The sequence below is a fragment of the Castor canadensis genome, chromosome 4, assembly GCF_047511655.1.
Source record: "Castor canadensis chromosome 4, mCasCan1.hap1v2, whole genome shotgun sequence".
Lineage (NCBI taxonomy): Eukaryota > Metazoa > Chordata > Mammalia > Rodentia > Castoridae > Castor > Castor canadensis.
The window spans coordinates 133,987,106-134,007,800 of NC_133389.1; the positions used below are offsets into that span (position 1 = coordinate 133,987,106).

Sequence of the window (20,695 nt, forward strand, 5' to 3'; positions counted from 1 at the left end):
TTTCTAACTATCAAAACTGTAGCAGTTTGAAAAGCCTAATATTTATTTGTCTGTCAATACTTTCCAGTTGATTTCTTATGTAGACTTAATTATAAAACTTGAAGACTTCCAGGCATAACCAATTTAAATAACATTTTTCTTCAGACTAGATTCTTACATCACTGACCTCTATGAGGTATTTACTGTGCAATAACTGATTCATTTTTGAGAGCTTGAAGCAACCAATGATTTTCCCTCCACTGCTGTTACTTAGTGTCACTTCCAAGAAGACAAACTGTTGTGGTGTAAAAATTGCTTTTAATTCTTGAGAAGGCTATTAACGGCAGTAGTATAGAATTATATGAGGTTACCTAGAACTACTTACTGTTCTTACACTGTAAGCCTTGCTGCTTTACCCCAAACAAATGCAATTTTATTATAGCTTACCTAGTATTTTTCTTTGGGAAATGTGCCTTATGTTAAACACTATGTATTTTTTTCATTGTCCAGACTTCTTACTACAAGAAGATGTTTCTTCTTCTGTCTTTTAGACTAAATAGTAGACTATTGTCAAAGTAATGGGGTCTGTGACTTGAATGGATAGAAATGAATAAGCTGGGTTTTGTATTTCCAAAATGGAAGTAATTTAGATTTGTTTTCCTCATACATAAGTGATTTTAATTCAGTTTTAACCAGTGAAAACTGTTTTATGAAAGAAAAAGGAAAATGGTTTCCTATTTGGTTTTATATGTGTCAAATAAATGTATAAAGTAGCAACCAAATATTATTATTCTTCTAGCATTTATAATTTTCAACTCTTACTGTCTGTGTGTGAAATTTTAATCAAAAGTGGTTGAGACGTTGACAATGTTCTTCGAAAGAATAAAATGTTTATAAATGGTTGAAATATCACGCAAAGGCTAATTTCTAAAAAAAAACCATTAAAACAATAAAATATTTATTTTGCCTAAAATGTTGTCAGTTTTTTTTCTTTAACTGCAACATGAACAGTCTAGATTAAATTTGATGCATAACAAATAAAGTCTGAAAGAATTGCAACATAAAACCTGATGAGTTTGATACTCTTTCCCTGTAATGCCTCATATGATACTTTCAAAAAGTGCAAGTTAAGTCTAAACCACCTTACGAGGCACAGAGTGATGCTTCTTGGGCTGCTGTAGTTCTGTGGTTATGAATATTCCTATCTGAGACCAAATAAAACTCCTTAAAATGTTCTGTTAAACTGTAAAGACAAATATTGAAATGTTATTTTAATCTTTGTTTAATGCAGCAAGTTAACCAATTGAATTTAACAGTAATAAATATGTAAACCCAACACTCTGTATCAATAGTAATACAGGCATAAATGATTTTAACTATTCAGGTTTTTAACTACTTTTCTAACAGTTAAATAGTCCTAGAATTTAGTAATCAAAATTTGATATATAACAGTTGAAATAATCGACTGAACTAACAGGCCTATATCTTACATAGTATGTAAGTAAAATGAGCCTCAGCACTGCTACAGTTGCATTTTCCCTCTCTTCATTTTAAACTTTTGTATATTTAAAAGTACTTGAAAGCCATTACAGTTAAGCAACCATGTTTTGTAGAATGAAGAATGAAAAGGGTCTTAAAAATGAGATGTAAAATCAAGGTGTCTTAAGTATAAGTAAGTTTAGAAGTGTCAAGTTTATAAATGGATTTGAGATAGTGTAGCCTGGTGTAGTCAGAGAACACCTTACCAAGAAACTTTGGCTTGAGTAACGTTTTCTGAAGACTGGAAAGTGTGAGGTTCAAATAGTCAAGAGCACTAGCAAAAGTTATCCAGAATGTGTAAGTTGAGTTTGAATTACTACGTAAATGATGACAGCGTATTTTTAAAGATGCAAGTTGACTATAGCTTGAACATACTGTGCTAAGGGCATAGAAGAAAATCTCAAAATGGTGATTTTGAAAGTTAGTCACTATGAATGATAAACCATTGACAATGGGCAGTTTCTCAGACTTGAAGGACATGTGGTACCATTCCTTCTGGGAAGGGATTAGTGATTAAAAACAAGTACACCTGTGTCAAACAGTAATTTATTATTCCTGTTCTTGAGTTAATTGTTTAGTAAACCACGTACAGATGACTCATGGTTATATTTTGGCACATGTTAAATAATTCCTTTATTTCTACAGTCTTAATATAAAGAAAAAAAAAACCTTTAAGTATTGTATATCAGATACTGTCTGAGGAGTTGATTCACAAACATCTCTCGCAACCCTGTGCCTGTGCAGAAACTGCTCTTGATAGAATAACTAGGGACAGCAGTTAAAATCTCAGTTGTAAATGTCATGATTTTTGTGATTTATATTTGATCAGAAACTAAATTGTTAGAAACCATCAAAATATACAAATTATAGGTATTCAAATAAATGTAATATGTTTACTCAGTCCTCATTGCATGATGATAAGAGACCTATTGTCAGGGGCTGGCACATCCCCCTGTCCTAAATCACATCCACTAATATTGAGGGTCTCCAAAGAGTTACTCATTTCTTCTCACAACAATCCTTACAGATGATTCTAAGTGATTTCTTCTCTTGTTCCCCTGCTCTTCTTCTAGGGTTCTCAATTGGCTGAAGTTATACAACATAGTCTATGGAAAAGGAGAGTCCTTTTTGCTGTATCACCACTTAAAACCTCAGCAACAAAACAGCATTTTTCATAGCTTAGCTTTATCTCATGAGCCCCTTGTGAAATGTTGATCATTTCTGCTTTTAGTCCCATCTCAGGGATTGGCCATGGATGGAGAGCACACATTAGACTTTTCTTCCCTTCAATTGTGGACAGCTCTCTTGTTCTTGTTCAGATCAACTAATTCAAATCCACCTTGGCTGAATCTTAGTATGGATACTTTGCAGTATCCGTACAAATTAATCCTCCCTCTCATGTTTAGGAACAGACAGCATTTTAGTGACAAATATTAAGCATTCATACTTTTATCATTTTCTATTCTGAGATCTCATTATGAGATTAAACCAACATTCCATGAGAAACTTGAGTAAAAGGAACAAATAGCAAAGTCAATTTTAAGATTTTTAGTTTACCACTTGACAAATTACTAATTTTGTTAGCATTTGAGTCAAGTCTTTCAAAATTCTTTAGGTATAATTTGTTATTTTTCCATTATGTAAACAACTGAAAGCAGAACACAATATTACAATTTTATCAGACATAACTCTAATAAATCATTTTTAGAGTAGGTATTAATTCCCTAGAAGAGTCTTTGGTACATTCTGCTTACATGATTTGCCCATAGCTAAAAAAAAGAAATGAGTGAAACAGCTATAATTCCCTAGGTTTTGGATTTTGAAAGGAATTATGTGGAGAGGGGCATAACAGCATTGAAGGAAGCTTAATTTATGTGGTTAATATTATATCATTGTGACTATTACTCATGATTTGGGGGACATTTTTTCCAACAACGCTTAACCTCTCACATGGATTTAAGTCTAACAGCTCATTTTCATTATTTCTCAGTTAACTGATAGATTAGCTGCATTAAAGTAAAGCTGGCTCAAAACATGTTTCTTTAAATTACTTACACTTTCAGTTGATAGCATGAGTAAAGGGAGCAAAGGAGAGGCCAGGGCTGTGTGTGTGGATTTGTGGATTTACACTCACTTGCATGGGTATGCCATTATTCAGTTTCATAATTTTATGTTTTGGAAAAATAGTCTTTGAAGTACAACCCATAGAAGACATAGCCTTTCACAATCTTCTGAGCTGTTAAGATACGTATTTTAAAGTCAAGTTGAGAGGGATGCAGAATGTCTCAAGTGGCAGAGTACCTGCCTAGCTAGCATGAGGCCCTGCGTTCAAACCCCAGTACCACCAAAACAAATAAATAAAAATAAAAACAAGTTGAGAAAAACTGCTCAAAATACCAATTTATACTTTTTACTGTAAATTCCAAATTAAATGGTTTCATTTATTATAAAAAATATTACAAACAAAATTGATTCTATCAAGAATACATTGTAATTATTTTCTTTTGAGAGGTCCTGCTATTCATGTTAGAACTCTAGTTGATGCTTGATACCCAAGTGATTTTCGACTTGATATAATTCTGAAAGATATACAGCCTACAGCTGAATAAATATTCAACTGCTAGGTATTACAAATGATTCAGACCAAGCAGGAAGTGTAGGCATTCCGTATTTCATGACCTTGACGTCTTGTGAAAGGCAGGTAAGAGAAGAGGCACTTTTGAGAAGTGGTGGCCACTCCCAACTTCCTGGTTTCTTATTCAAACAAGGAACGTTTAGGCATCTCCAAAATACTCTGGTACAATGCTAGAAAAACTTCCACATGCAACAAGTGCTTCTTACCAGCCCATATTCTTTTGAGGTTGCTTGATATGAAACTTAATAGTTATTTCTCTAAAAATTAAGGGGTTTCTAATTGATTATGCTAGTCAATGAAAATAACTGCATGATAACACTTACAGGTGATAATAGGAAAAAAACAAAAGCTTCTGGTCTTTGGCCCTAGCCAACCTCCATCCAGCAGACAGCACCAAATTGGGAACTACAGGGGTTATCTTGAGTGTGGATTCTCCAGCGGCTAATCAAACCACCCTGGTGACACTGCATAGATTTGAGACAAACCCCAAATTGCAGATTCATGAACAGATTTCTAAGTTTTAGGCATAGTTTATGGGTCCACAGACATCTACTAGGAATTTTGGTACCTGGAAGTGGGATGCTGCCCTAACAAAACCATACACGTGGCATTGGCTGTGGGAATGCCTGGCTGGGGAGAAGAAGCTGGAATGACCCTGAAGAGACTTAGTAAAAGCCAAAAGAGCATTAGTGGAAATTTGAAAAGCTTTGAGGAGGCTGACAGTGAAGGCTTAAAGGAAAGTGAAGATGTTTTGAAACTTGGAAGAAAGGGATCCCTTGTTGGGTGATAGCATGGAGTCTGCCAACATAAACACCTGTGGAAATGAAGCAAAGAGGAAGTGTACCTGTTTAATGCAGTGGTGTAGTTAAGATTCCCAGACAGAATATTGCAAGTGCACCTCATTTTTTTTCTCATTGTGTAGGATTAAATGTGAGGCAAGAGAGGACCTAAAAATAAACCTTAGTTTTATTTTTTATGGTGGCACTGGGGTTTGGATTCAGGCTCTCATGTTTGCTATACAAGCACTTGAAACAGGCTCCCAGCCCTTTTTTTTTTTTGCTTTAGTTATTTTTCCAGTAGGGTCTCATGTTTTTGCCTGCTTCAGACCAAAATCCTCTTACTTATGGCCTCCCACATAGCTGGGACCACAGGCATGTGCCACCATGCCTGGCTTATTTGGTGAGATAGTGTCTCACTGACTGTTTGCCCGCTCTGGCTTCAAACTGATCCTCCCAAGTATCTGGAATTATAGGTATGCTCCACTATGCCCTGCCCCCAAATAAACCTTAAATATAAAAGATCTAGAGGACACAAGGTTTGAAATAAAACTGTTTCTTATATCCAGATTCTCTTAAAAATTACTAAATTAAAAATGGCTCTGGAAAAGATAAAATCCAGATTGAGTGTTCAAAGTCCTTTGTTAATACCTCAGAAGGATATAAGAGAGTGGCTCATAAAACATTTCAAACAGAGTAGAGTTTCTTTGAGGACTGTTGAGTCCTGCCCAGCCATATCATTCCTATTAAGGAATGAGACTTGTAAGAGAATTCTACCATAGCAAACTCAAGAGAAGCAAATAGAAAAGGGCTTGTCTTGAAGAGGTTTGGGATGTGGCGTCTGTTGGATGGATTTGATTATCTGTTACATAAGAAACCCATGAAGATTTTTAGAGAATTAAGTTGAAATGAAGACAAGAGAAACAACATAAAGTGAAGAGGTCTTTGGATCCCCAAATATTTTAGGGTTAAGCCAACCATTTTTAACTCACTATTTTTGCACTGAGTCAGATTATTTGTCAACGATCAGGACAATGTTGTAGCTTTTTTTTTTTTCCATTTAATCACAGTACTCTTCTTAATGCTCATGGGGATTAGATTGTTTTACTAAATATGGTGTGATTGAAATAGTACTTAAAGAACTTCAGCCATAAGTCTCAGAAAAAAGAAGTGACAGTGTTAACTGCATATATAAAAAACAGTTCATGGATTATGGGAAATAAACTAGAAAGCAAACATCTTATCAAATGTGGTTAGTAGAAAGAGTAAATATTGGCAAAACCCTGTTTGAACGTAATGATGGATGACTATTCTGTATTTTCTATTCACTTCAAATAGTGTCAAGTTTGAGGAGGAGAACTGGAGTCTAAATATATCTAAAATACTTTCCTTTGCATTTGGCATTTGGGAACTAGAAGCTGATACTGAAGCAGGTACATATTTGGGATTGTCTCAAACCCTGGGTGAAGTATGTCTTCCCCTGTGCAGGGGGCATTTGCAGTGTCAGAAGTAAGTCACTGAGTACCAGCTGAGCTGCGGTCCTTATAATAAAAACAGTCTTATTATGGCAAGCCCAAAGACCTTAGCCTGGGTGATAATTTCCAGAGTGAAATGCTCACAGGATGAAATGGAAAAACAGCAGCAGCTCATCTTTTTCTCTGTCATCCTTGTTTATGAAAGCCTAAAAATGTGAATGAGCCTTACCTACTTGTGTTCACCAGGCCTCATAAGGACACATGTAGAATTTGTCACTGTGATTCAGTAACTCTATGCAAGTTATGTACATGTGGCTTTTTGCTGTTTGAACAACCAGCCATAAAACAACCTAACTCAATCATTCTGTCAGGATCTGAGATTGAGTGATAGTGGAACATTATTATTTTATTTTATTGTCATTTGCCCAGTCCACTTTTGTACAGTTTAACTGAAAGAATGTTAGTCTGACATTTATTCCTGGTTTACTATAGCAGGATAATTTTTTATGTTATTTTGTTTATTTCAGTAATATTTTTCTCACTCCAACAGGAGACAAGAGCCAAGCCTTGTAACCTGTAACCTTAGGGTTGTGATATAACAGATTCTCCACCACCAGAGAGTCCTCTGGACTCTGTGCTCCACAGGACTCCTTTCTGGCCCTCAACTTTTGAGAGTTACGCAAGAAAATCATCACCACCACATGAAACAACTACAACAATCCTTGTATGGCAGGCTTCCTGGAGAGGTTGATATGGTTCAGGCTGGGTGTCCTCAGATGGTACTTTCTTTTTATTTTTCTTTATTCATTTATTCATATGTGCATACATTGTTTGGGGCATTTTCCCCTCCTGCCCCCCGCCCCCTCCCTCTCTCCCTCACCCTCCTCACTTCCAGGCAGAACCTCTTCTGTCCTCTTCTCCAATTTTGTTGAAGAGAAGACATAAGCAATAACAAGAAAGACATAGTGTTTTTGCTGGTTGAGATAAGAATAGCTATACAGAGAGATTCCTAGCAGATGGTACTTTCACTGTTCAACTTAAACCACTGTTTCAGAACATGGGGCTAAAAAGGACTTCCAGTAGAAAGAAGACCATACCCTTTATCTAAGATAATTCTCTGGGAAATGGATGTAATCATCAAAGTTCAGGTAAAAGTAGATGATTTAAGCCTGGAGTGGTGACACAGCCCTGAAAACCAGCACTCCAGAGGCTGAGGCAGGAGGTTTGTGAGTTCCAGACCAGTCTGGGTTACTTAGCAAGACCATCAAGGAAAAAAACCAAACAAATAAATTAATAAAAAACTGAATGATTTGATAGAACTTCCTGTCATTGGGTCATAAGGAAGTTAAAAGTCTTGATAAAGAATTTATGGGATTACTCAAGTTGGTAGTTTTCCTGTATTTGTTTTTCATATCTGTTTTCCTAAAATGAACATCAGTAACATGTATAAATTGAAAAAAGATCTGTGTGTTTGACTTGAGGTGGGGTGATAAGACAATGGTCTGATTTGACATTCTTGAGTGAGAAGGGTGAGAAGCCCCTGGGATAATATGGTGGAAAAAAGATCAATTTCTTAAAGAATGAGGTTTCTTGACACAAATGAGGTTGGTTTTTAATTCATTTGCTGTGAATTAAATATGCAGAAACAAAAACTAATCACCATCACCATTTACATTTGATGTTTTCAAAGTATACTTTTAAAAAATGACTGACTCCTCACAAATATAAATTAACAAATGTCAAAGATTGAATTAATTAACTGAGGAAAGTAGAGGGATAGGAAAGCTTATTGAAAAATGTACAGGACAGGCAGAAATATTATAGTAATTGAAAAAAGAATGAAATTAAATTGTAATGAAAATTTAAAATCTTAGGTTTTAATCTTTTCAGTCAGAAAGGAACTAGTTATGTCTCTAGGGCAAAATTCATTTGAAATGCCATTGGATAAAAATAACTTGAGTTGTTATCAATTTTGTACAAATTAACATTTTCTTTTTAAAAGTTGTAATATACTCTAACAGAAAATAGCAAGTTGAAACAAAGCTCTATTTCCTTAGAGAATCACCTATTTGCCTATATTCACATTGGGGATGTTTCCTTTGAATGTAATTAATTATATTTTCTCTCTAAATTGAAAATATAGGGTAAATTCCTTCTGAATTATAATCCCAATAAGACAGTGAAATATATGGCAGTATTTAGGATTTTTTTTCATATAAAACTGTGAATGAATATTGATTATTTTTTGTTTTAAAAGTGTGCTTATATAAGTCTTAAAAGTTAATGAAACTAATGCCTAATGGATTTTAAATATAAAATTTATGAAAAACATATATCTAAAACAACATATAAAATATAAATGTCAAAACTTTATCATTCTATTGCATACTAACAAATAAAATATTAGAAATGTAAAATACTGACTCAAAGACAAAGTATTGAAAGTTTAATTATAAGAAATGCCTGATTTTAATTTATAGTTAAAGAAAATAAAATATGTGAATGCTTACATGCCCTAATGGCAAAGTTACTTTTGTGTAAGTTGTTCTTGAAGCCTAAAAAGATTTTTTTGATTTTAAATTAGCCAGGGTAGACTGTAACACCAATTGAGGGTGGGGGAGCTATGAAAGATAGACTTTCAAAGTGATTGTATAAAGCAAATTTTTTAAGTGGCTAATGACTCTGGGAGTCTCTCAAAATGTAATGGTAACAAGATGTAAGTGGTACCAATTCCATTCCCTACTACTCAGTTCTGGTGATGTTTAAGATTTTCTTCTTAACATTGGTTTTCATCAATTTGATCATGCTTTTCCTCAGTATGATTTGAATTTCTTTGATCTCTGGGTCTATACTTTCATCAAATTTGGAAATGTTTCAGCCATTTTTTTCAGATAGTTTTTCGGTCTTTGCACCCTTGCCTTCTGGACTCCAACTACATGTATATTTGTTCATTTGTTTGTTTTTGTGGTGCTGGGGATCAAATTCAGTGCTGTATAGCTGCTGAGCTACATCCCAGTATGTTAATTTTTGGATGTTGTTCCCAAGGTTTCTAAGATTCTCTCCATTCCTCTCTTTCATTTTGGATATTACTCTGTATATGTCTTCAAATTCATAGATTTTTTTTTCTTCTGTAGTAACTAACCTGATGTTAATACCAATCAGTAAAATTTTCAGCATTGTATTTTTCACCTCTTTAAGTTCCTTGTTATTGTTTTTATATTTTCCATTTCCCTCTCCATTTTGGTCATGTTTTTCTTTCAAACCAAATACCTTTAAAATGGCTATTTTAAGGTAATTGTCTAGTAATTCCATCATGCCTGTCATCTGGGGGCCCGTTTCCATTAACCGATTCATTTCCTGGTGTTCGGTACATTTTTCTGCTTCTTCATATGACTAGTAATTTTTTATTAGATGCTGGATATTATGAAATTTTGTCACATGGTAGATTTTGTGATATTCTTTTAAAGAGTGTTGGACATTGTTATGGCAGGGAATTAAGCTACTCATAGAGAAACTCGATCTTTTTGTTTCTTTAAACATATGTTTATGGTAACTTTTATTCTAGAGATGCTTTTACCTCACTACTAACCCCTGGCCCTTCTTTTTTCTTTATGAAATGCCCTGTATATTTAACATTTCTCCACTCCCATTAGTGGGAATTTAAATGATTCCATATGCATGAGTTCTGGGAATGTTGGGTTTACAACTTCCTAGAAACTATACTTCCTGTGATCATTGTTCTTGGTCTGACCTTGATTTTCACATTGCCCACAGCAGATTGATAGTCTGCCACAGTCTCAATGCTATCTCCACATAGACTTCTAGACTTGTTCTCTGCACAGCTCCAGCTTGTTCTTGCTTTTCTAGTTCCTTGAGATACAGCCATAGGTTGCTTGTTTGAGCTCTTTGATTTTTAGATGTAGGTGTTGATTGCTATAAACTTTCCTCTTAGTATTGCATTTGCTATATCCCACAGGTTTTTGTATCTTGTGCTTCCATTTTTGTTTGTTTCAAGAATTCTAAAACATTCTTTCTTAATTTCTTTCTTGATCCATTGGTTGTTCAATAGTATGCTTATCCCTCTGTATTTCTATAGTTTTCTAAATTTTCCTTGTTATTGATTACTGATTTTTATTGCATTGCGGTTGGAAAAAAATATTCAATATGGTTTCAATTTTTGGAAATTTGTTGACTTATTTTGTGACCTAACATATGTTCTACCCTGGAGAATAATCCAGGTGCTATTGAGAAGAATGTGTCTTCTGTAGTTGTTGGGTGAAATGTTCTATAAATATCTATTAGGTCCACTTGGTCTAAGATGAAATGTAACTCTTCTGTTTCCTTATTGACTTTCTGTCTAGATGATCATTGCTAAAAGTGGGGTGTTAAAGCACCCTGTTATTGTATTGGAGTTTCTCCCTTTGGGTCTACTAATGTCTGCTTTATGTATCTGGGTGCTCTGATATGGGGTATATGTACATTTGGATTTGTTATTTTCTCTTGCTGAATTAGCCCCTTTATCATTATATAATGACTATCCTTGTCTTTTACTTTTTTTAACTGATTTCTGTTTTAAATCTTGTTTTTTATCTGATATAAGCAGGGCTACCTCTGTTTTTTTTGGATTTCATTTGCATGGTACTCTTTGAGGCTTGTTCTAGTTAGAACTCCCAAAGTAAGGGAAAGTTTCTTTTGCCAATGTATCAGAGACCCCTGGGAATTTTTTGACATCCAACTTAGTGACCAACCTACCTTCTTCTCCCCAATTATGAAGGTAGGGCAGGGGCCTCTCCAGAACTCATGGTACCACCCACTTACTTCTCTACTCACGTTCAGGGTTGTTTGTGGTTTTTTGTTTTGTTTTGTTTTTGTTTCCTTCCTTTGGGCTGGAGGACTGTTCTAATGTCCTCCCTTGTATCCTTTATATTAAGAGTTTTATTAAAACCGTCTTCCCAGTCTTCCAGGCTTTGTTTCTTAATTTTTAAAGGAAAAATTATGGAATTTAAAACCAAGAGAACAAGACAAAAACATCTTTTCTATCTTTATCCTTTGCTTCACTCTTGAAATTGAAAACTGAATTCAACACTGGCCTAACTTTGAAACTGAATTCAACACTGGCCTAACTTTGAAACTGAATTCAACACTGGCCTAACTTTGAAACTGATTTCAACAGTCTATTTTTGGAAGCCAAAACCAAACTCCTAAAAATCTTTCTTTTTCTAGTCAAACTATTATAAATCTTAACTTTCTCAGAGGTAATAAATAAGGTAATGAATATCTAGTTGAATAAGGGGAAAGGTTTATTTTAAAATACAAGAAGTTGCCAAGATAAAAACACAGTAATGTATTTTAAAATACTATTTCACAACACAAATAGATTTTTCACCATACATAGAAAAATAATCAATAAGAACTAGCTAACAGACAATGGTTTCAAAAAGTAGTATTCCCTTCTAAGCTACCTCCCTCTTCCCGATCTCACAATACTACCAGAACTGGATACGAATGTCCTTTATTTCCTTGGCATGTTTCCTGGCATAGATTCCTCATGGATAGTGTATTTGTCTCCCACCCCCACACTCTGGTCTCAGGTTCACTGCCTGTGGCCATCTTCTATGTCTCACCTTGAAGTGCTGGGTTTTCTGAGGTCTCCATCTCTTCTCAGTCCTCGTGGGCAGTGTCTCTAACACAGGGGGAAGAAAGCTTACTCCTGAGAAGTATTATTGTCTTATGTGGTTTCTATGCACTCTATTTTCCTAGTTCCTATTAGTACCCTCAATAGTTATAAGCCTTCCCTGTTGTCTTTAATCTCTTGAGAGATTAAAACAATATTCCTGATGGGCAGACAGAAGACAACATATATGGCATTTGATTGGGTCTTCTCAAAATATCTCCTCTTGCTACAAAATCAGCCAGTTTCCTATGATTCAATTAAAATTTCTTAATTCATTTTCTTGAGTTTTCTATGTATATGGTATATTCCCTAGGAGGTTTTGATAAGTGTCTTAATATTTATTTTTTTTGGAGTTCTAATTCTTGATTTTTTTCTCTTGTTTTCTTTTTTAGAGCCCATTTATAAACTCCCCTCAAGAATAATCAGAGTCTTTTGCAAATATACTCACTGACGTTTTGTTTGACATGTCAGAACTTGTTTGAATATTCCACATGTGGTATTTTAGAATCCAACCCAAGTTGGTTAAAATGATAGAGGGGGTTTATGGACTCATATAACTGGAAGATGACATGTTAGTTAGCTTCAGGAGTAGAGTCAGCTGGTCAACAGTTGTCTTTCATCTTTCCCCTGCCTCTTGTGAGGTTGGATTCTTTTTAGGCTGGGTTCTATTTTGTGTCACGTACAGTTATATAAGCTCCTGTAGAGAAGTGCTTCTCCATGCACATCTATACGAGAAAGGAGATCATTCCTAACAGTATTCTCAAAAGCAGGAATTTTTTTCTCTCAGAAAACCTCTGCTTTGATCTCATTGGACTGGTATAAATAACTGTGGCCAGATGGAAGCATTATGCTCATTAGTTGGAACTTCAGCCATTTGCCCCACTATAAGTATGAAATAAACGCCCGTGGGAGTAAAGACATCTGAGTAAAAATTAAGGTAGTGGCTATGTTGGGAAATATTGGATGATTAACCACAAAGTCTAGTATAGTATATCTAACTATTTAGAAAAGAATAAACGTTTTAGGGTACGTACTTATGCTAGCCTTTATGACAAGCACTAGCATTCCTATGGTTCTGTATGTGTGTTTCGCACACTCTTGGGGTGTCTGTCTAGCATACAACCTCCTTTCATTAAGATCAGCCTGCCCAGAAGAATACCTTTATAGTGTCTTTGTTGGATGAAGTTGATTGGTTCAGGGATGATTATCTGGTCCACATTAGGCTGATTTTCTTCCTTCTGTAGGCATTTTCAATTAAGATTTGACCTAGTCAGTTTCTACTTTTTTGTGGGAAACATAACATTAGAACCTGTGGGGTGGCAATTTTTTGTGTGTGCACGTAGAAAACCAAATCCAGTTTGGAGAGACAAAAGATAATAAAATAGGTTGAAAGCATAGAGAAGAAGAGTTAAGGTAGTGGTTGGCCTCAGAGAGGAAAAAACAGAGAAAAGCTTACTTGGTACCTACTATCTTTCATATTCATGGTTTTGCTTTTTCTTGGGCCCATTATCTGTTTAGTGGTTTTAAAAATGAAACCCAAAGACAAAGAACAATTTAATAGATAGCAAGGAAAAATTGCCTCCCTGTACCCAATGCCTCAGAACCTACGTGAAGTGCTAGACCATTTGTGCATGATTTGCTAAGGAATAAGAAGATAATTCTACCAATACAGTTATGTGCCTGCCTCAGCTCAGGTAAGAGGGTAAGTTGGAGAACAGAGAGACTTCTTTGAGTGAGTTTTGAATTGTCTTCTCTGCTTTCTTACCTTTCTTTAACCTCAGCTCAAGCCAATACGTGAGGCTTATGAAGAGATTTTGATGTCTATGTCCTGGAGGTTGAGGGACATAAATAGTATGTTTAAGTATGAGAAGTATGAAGTCAAGGGGTATAAAGAAAATCCGTTTTCTTGGGTGAGCTTCACTTTCACTAAAATTGGCTCCTCATGGCACAATGTGACCCTCTTCATCCTGACTCCTGTAAAAGTGAGTTGATATTGAATCATTTTAAAGGGAATTTCTTCCAAATGCAGGTTCTGGGAGGATAAAAGAGAATGATGAAAGGGGATAAAAAAAATTGCAGGCTATGATATATGAAGAAATAGTGGATCTCTGGATGCTCAGAATGCAGCTAACCAGACAAGGACATTGCTAAAGGCAGGTGAACTGTCTTGCAGATCTTTAGAGAGATGCGACAAAGAACCAACTAAAGTGTCCAACTGAGGAAGAGTCAGATGTGCTTCTGCAGTTCCAACTGCATCAGTGCTACATTATGCCAGCTACATAAGACACTAGGGAGGCTGGGGAAGCTACAGCTATGTGCGTACACAGTACAGGAGGAGGCAGGGTTAGGAACTGCTTAGGAAACCAGCCATGACTCCTCACCCTGCCCTGGGCCTCAGTGCTAGGAGTGGGGAACACTCAACACTAAGTACGTGATTAAACATTTTGTTTCTCTATGAGACTGTCCTCCAGTTTTGCAATTATTAGACCAGATTGGAGTGCTTGTTGTTAAAGAGTAAATACTAAAGTTAGGGACCTTCTAAAATTTTTTTTTAAATAGTGATAAATAATACATCATTTTCTCTTTGGTTTTTTTTTATCATGGAGGTATCATATAATCACTTTAATAACTTTGTAAGGTACATATTATTGCAGCAGGAATTCTTTTCCCAGTGTGTAATTGAGGAAACTGAGGCTCACAGAAGTTAAATTTTCCAAGGTCGTATATTAATAGTCTGAGCAAGACTGTGAAACTTGTATATCTGTCTTCCTAGCATACCCGTCCTACACGCTGCCTTCTACTTCAGGGACCAAAAAAGAACCGAAGAATTTAAAGTGGTCATGATTTTATATAATATGGAGGAAATAATGAATTTTCATGCAAAGGGAGTGACTCCTGAAATGGAGTTTTAAGATGAGTAAGTTTTCAGAAAGCAGTGAAGAGAGAAAGGGAATTCTAGCAGAGAAGTGCCTAAGAAGCTGTGACTCAGAGAGTGTAGTCCAGGACTACAGTAGACTTCCCTCCTCCTATAATACTCTAATTTGGTACAAAATAGGGTCTGGGAAAGGTAATTCTGAAGTCAATTTCATCTTCATCCCTCTTCTATGACTAATTCCTTTATATTCTCTGAGGGAAAATCAAGGTTTCATTTCCATAAATTTGGAAAGAAGGGATTATGTGCTAGAATCTCACATGGTATAAGGAGAAATTTTCAAGAGCTTTTGAGAAGCTAGGTAGATATAGTTTCAAATCTATTGCTGTTGTAAGAACAATGTCCTTGTCTCAATTTCCTTGTCTACACAGTATAAATATTACTCCACAGTACGACAGTGAAGGGTAAGTAAAATAAGAGGAATATGTGACATAAATACATTTATATATAAGAAATATAAAATTATTATAACAGTTGCTTAGAAACTTGGTTTGCTAAAAAGCACTGACTCTTCACATAGATCTGCAGATGTCCAATCAGTAACTAAAAGCAGGATAAAGACTAGTATCTCTGCCTTCATCTTGCATCTGTGATTCTTTCCTCTAAAACTTTGAGTCAGAGTCCTACACAACTCTTCATGTAGGCATGTTGATCATTCCAGGTATGTCTGCCAAAAACTGGTGGCACCTAACCTACCTCTTATACCCCTTCAAGGCTGAAAGGACAAAGATAAGAGTAACTGACAGTACTTTTACTGTCAGCTTTCACAATGTCTAAAAGCTTCCTGAACATCTCCAGTCATTGTTCTAAACCTACAGTCAACTTGGACTCCAGGAACAGTAAAAACTTACAGATCATCTCATGATGAAATCACCCTCTCAATGGGAGCAATAATCCCACAGGAAGCTGAGCCTGTCCCCTCAGCAGGAGCAATCATCCCATGGAAACTGGATTGTTCCCTCAAGTGACAGACTTCTCCAGAGTCACCTTGCAGAACCAGGGCTGGGACAATGATCAACCAGATCAAACAGGACTAATAACTGTTTAACTATCCATTTTTCTCTCACCTTACCTCAGTTCTTCCTGTATTTAAATGTAAAGCTCATACCAGTGCCCAGAAGATGGGCAGAAATGTTTGATCTCCTCCATCTTCCCAATATGGCCATATAGATTAAATTCCTGTCCTGCCTTTCCATCATTATTCTTCCAATTGATTTGAGTTATGAAGCAAGTTGACCAGACTGGACCTAATTTATTGAGGACCACCTCCACCACCTACCCACCAAGCAGGTCTCTGGTTGTATTGTGACCTTAGCAAATCAAAAATGTTACAAATCTATCCTCAATTTCTGTCCCACCGCATTGTTTTGTCAATGACATTTTGCTTTAATGTTTGAAGTGCTTCACAATGAATTGTTTTTAGGCAAAGCAAGGTATAGTTTTTTTTATAAATGCTCAGTAAATGTCAAGCTTAACTTTTTATGTGTCCAAAATTAGACCTTTCATTTTAATTATGTAAGAAAGATCATTTTGGAGGATAAGAGGACATTTAAACTGAAAATTTTATGTAATAGATATACATATATAACATATACACACATGAATATATACATATTAATATACATATTATATATACTGAAATAGATACATATATTTTTAATGGCTTTAAAATTTTTAATGGCTTTATGTAAAATGAATAACAGGTACTTAAGGGAAGTAAAAGTTGTAGGCTTTCTTTTTTTTAGGAAATCAATACTCATAAAATTCAAGGTTGGAATTGAGAATTAAAAACCGCAGTGAGTTTATTTTAAAACATAGTCTATCATCTCTACTTACCTTCTGGATAACATAGCGTTTTGTACTCAGAAGTCTATTTATGTTGCTACAACTCTTTCTCTGACTTTGAAGTAAATGTTGGGTTGGATGATACTGAAATCAGAACATTAGGGTTTGGAGAGCTGTAGTCTAATCCCTATTTAAAAAGAGTAAATTGAGGTCAGAAAGGAAAGTGAATTACCTCCACATCTCCTCTGCTTCCTGAGTTGTAAAAGTCTCCTGCTGTTCTAAACCTCCAGGCCCAGCTCCACAAGGGCAAGTCATCTGCTCCTTTTTCATCTCCTACCGTGGCTCTTGACCTTCCGCTAAACTCAGACCATGACTGGTACTTAGCAGGCACTCCATCCATCTATAGATTTTGGAAAAAGAAATTGTGTTTGTGCTGAGTATTTCACTCTCACTGAAGCCAAACATTAAGCCCAGATCTCATGCTGACTCCCTATTTATGCTCATCTGACCCCTGTGGTCCATAATGATCAGGAGAAATATGTTTTTATTCATTAGCCTGAGCTTGTTGGCAGAAATCTTTGGGGCAGCTACCCCCCTCTAGCTTGTCCATTGTATAATACATCAGGAACTACATGTCAGTAAACTCATCAGTGAGAGAATAGCCAGAGGGAATAATAATCCTTGTTCTTGATATTTGCAGAACAGAAAATCACCTCCTGACTAGGCTATGAAGATTGATTAGAATCAGACGTGCGTCATTTGGCCATAAACATCCACCTGTGAGAAGGAGCCCACCTGTCTGTGACCACCCACTTTGTATAAATCACCTGTGAGTCAGCCTCCCAGGCCAGTGACCTTTCAGATGACAGCCCTGCTGGCTTCCAATCCGCCGGCTCATTGTAATGAAGTTCTTTTTCTACCTGGGCCTTGCCTCTGCATTAATTGGCCTCCAAAGTCAAGCAAGGATGTCCAATCTGTGTGTGGTACTGTTACCAAAGCCTAATTAGAAACTCTGGAATTCTTGGTCTGTCTCAGAAGAGTCACTGATTATTGATTGATTACTGATAATAAATGAATGAAGGAATAGATAAATCCTTACTGTTCTCCTGAATACATGCTACTTGGAAATACATGCTAGTTGCCTATGTGAGAAACAGCTCCACAGTGAATTGATGCCTACATTTAAAGCATTCTATACTTGTAACTTCTCTGCAGATTAATTTAAAAACCACTATGTCCTCTATCCAGGGTAACTTAATAAATTGGCAGGCACACAGACTTGTTATTGAAGTTCAGTGTCAATTGGTTATAGGATAGCTATTTCTTCTAGGTATCCCTTTCAGGGTTCCAGAAGAATTTCATTTATGAAATTCTTATATGTATCTGATGGTCCCATACAGTTACAGTATTTACCAAAATCTATTTCCTTTGGTGTGATTCACATATAAACACAAATTTACTTTATTTATATTGTTATTTTTAAGGCAATGTGGTTTGGAGAATGATTCATAGGCAACAAAAAAGGAAAAAAATAGAACAAACCAACTTAGAGGTTTTCTAAATTTTGGAGCTTTCTGTCAGAAAAGGAGATGCTAACCCTTGATAAAGGCTTCCTGTATACAAGGGAGAGACCAGCTGTTCACCCTCTTTGCTGGGGTGAGTATAATAGTAATGGAACTTAAAAGGACAGCAGTAGAGCTGGTCATGGTGTTATACACCTGCAGTCTCAGCATTTGAAAGACTAAGGTAGGAGGAGTTCAAGGCCAGCCTGGACTGCAAAGTGGGAAAATTAAAAAAAAAAAGGACTGCAATAGGCATTTTTAGTAGAACCAGGTTGCTGAGTGTCTGTAGAGAGGAAAAGACACTTTCATGGAAACCTTTTTTCTCTTGGTTTCAAATTTCATCTTCCATGGCCAATTCTGTGCCTTGCTCCATCTGGTTCAAGTGTAATCTAGAGCTGAAATCCCCTAACAGGGCCCAGGTACCAGTTGCACATTCCCCCAAACCCTGGGCAGTACAGCCAGCAGCACAGAGGAATAAATTTCAAGGAAAAGCAAAGCGCCACCTGTTGGACATCACACCACATCAACCACCATTACTAAGTTGGGACATAACTACTTAATACATGGAACTGTTAGGCACCTCATTTGGTCTAGGGACTCCAAGAAAAATTTTACTGAGAAATTAGGGACTCACAAACCAAGAAAGTTAGAAGCCTCTGACCTCTGATCAAAAGTTAAGATGCATCACAAACATCACAATCGACAAAATAATTGTTAAAAATCCAAACACTACGTTTCTAATTTTTGCTTACAGACTCGCCCATTATGTTCTCTGTCACTGTAAACGGACATTCATGTCAGGATCTAGGCTCCAAATGTCTCTGCCATTTATCAGTTTATGGCCACTTTGCTAGTTAAGAAGTTTTTCTATGGTGTCTTTAAATCTGTATCTATAGATAAATAATATTTGTCTGTATATATGTATATGTAGAAAATTTTTCCCCTAGAACTATCTCTATAGTAAATTATTTTAAAAGACTTAAACACATGGATTTCAATGTGGTAGGTGGAAGCTGTGGAGTTCTCAAATCCTAATCCAAGTTACTTGATACCATCCTGGGAAGAGGTGCTGATATGAAAATAATCTCAGCCTAGGTGACCTCTGTCAACTTTACAAGCTGTATGATGATTTAGTAGTCCATTTATACAACAGAGAAAATAATGCAGATGTTATTGAAGTTTTATGTTTATAAAATACAGTATGATTCTTAGATGAAAAGTGTGACTCACAGGAAATATCAAATATGAGATACACCATCCCACAGAGTCACAGCTGATACCTTTCATTGTGATGGAAACTTGGTATTTGAAAACTTCCTTGATTAAAGCTTGCTTTTATTGGCTGTGCCTTTTCTCTGAAATTTGCTCCATATTCCATATTTTTCCCTTTCTATAGCTACTGATTGTTTGACATTTTATAACCAGGAAAGGGGTCATTAAGAAATTAAAAGAGACCTGCACACCACGTAAAGGTTATGAATGTGTGTGTTGAAATGTGCTTATCCTTTCCTTCTCATTATTTGCCAATCAAGTAAGTTGATGTTAGGAAAATGTCTGATTGTTTAACCCCACCACTACCAACAAAAACAGTTCTATTTTTATCTTTGAGATTCCTGTTTTAGAATGTTTTGTAGGCAATATGTGGTAATTCAGAAAGATCAAAGCCCATCTAAATCCACACACACCTTTATGATAATGAATTTTCAACACACGCTCATTGCTCAAGTGACATTTACCCACCAAACTCTTATTTGAGGGAAATTTGAGTTAGAAGGAAAATCTTATTCATGAAACTTTTCATAGACAAGTTTCCTGATTATGAAGTAGAAAATAAAATCTTCAATTCTAGCACATATAGATTAGCACCACTGATATGTGATGAGTTTCAGTCTAGGCTTCTCTATAAATATTTTTACACTTACGTATTTTTTTGTTTCAGTCATCTTACTTTGTGTTACAGTTTCTTTTGCAAGTTTTGACTACCATTCACTCCAATTAAGTCAATCATGTGATATTTAACATCATTTAGCATGTATTAAAAAAAGCTAATTTAAGAACATCTTAGATTCTACAAGTAAATTTGAAATTGTTTAAAATATATTGTTTTTGAAACTTCCATGTGAAATGTTACACAATTCTATGTTTATTGACTCACTCTGTAATTATTTCTAAAGCTCACACTACCAGATGTTCATATTGCTAAACCTTAAAATAGATTGGAGGCAAAAATAATCATCAGCTGTTTGAATTAAAACAAGTCGCATTAACAGGCTTTTCCACTGGATGACTATGTTAACACTTATCAAGCAAGCTCTCAATTCATGAAGCCATCTGGGTT

The 20,695-nt window shown here is 35.7% G+C and overlaps 1 long non-coding RNA gene across 1 annotated transcript; it reads left to right on the forward strand.

Moving 5' to 3' along the window:
* The first annotated feature begins 32 nt into the window (after positions 1 to 32).
* On the forward strand, positions 33 to 20,483 carry LOC141422603 (uncharacterized). The gene is made up of 2 exons (XR_012447283.1): positions 33 to 7,183; positions 17,496 to 20,483. It is a non-coding gene; the product is annotated as an uncharacterized lncRNA (long non-coding RNA).
* Positions 20,484 to 20,695: the final 212 nt, after the last annotated feature.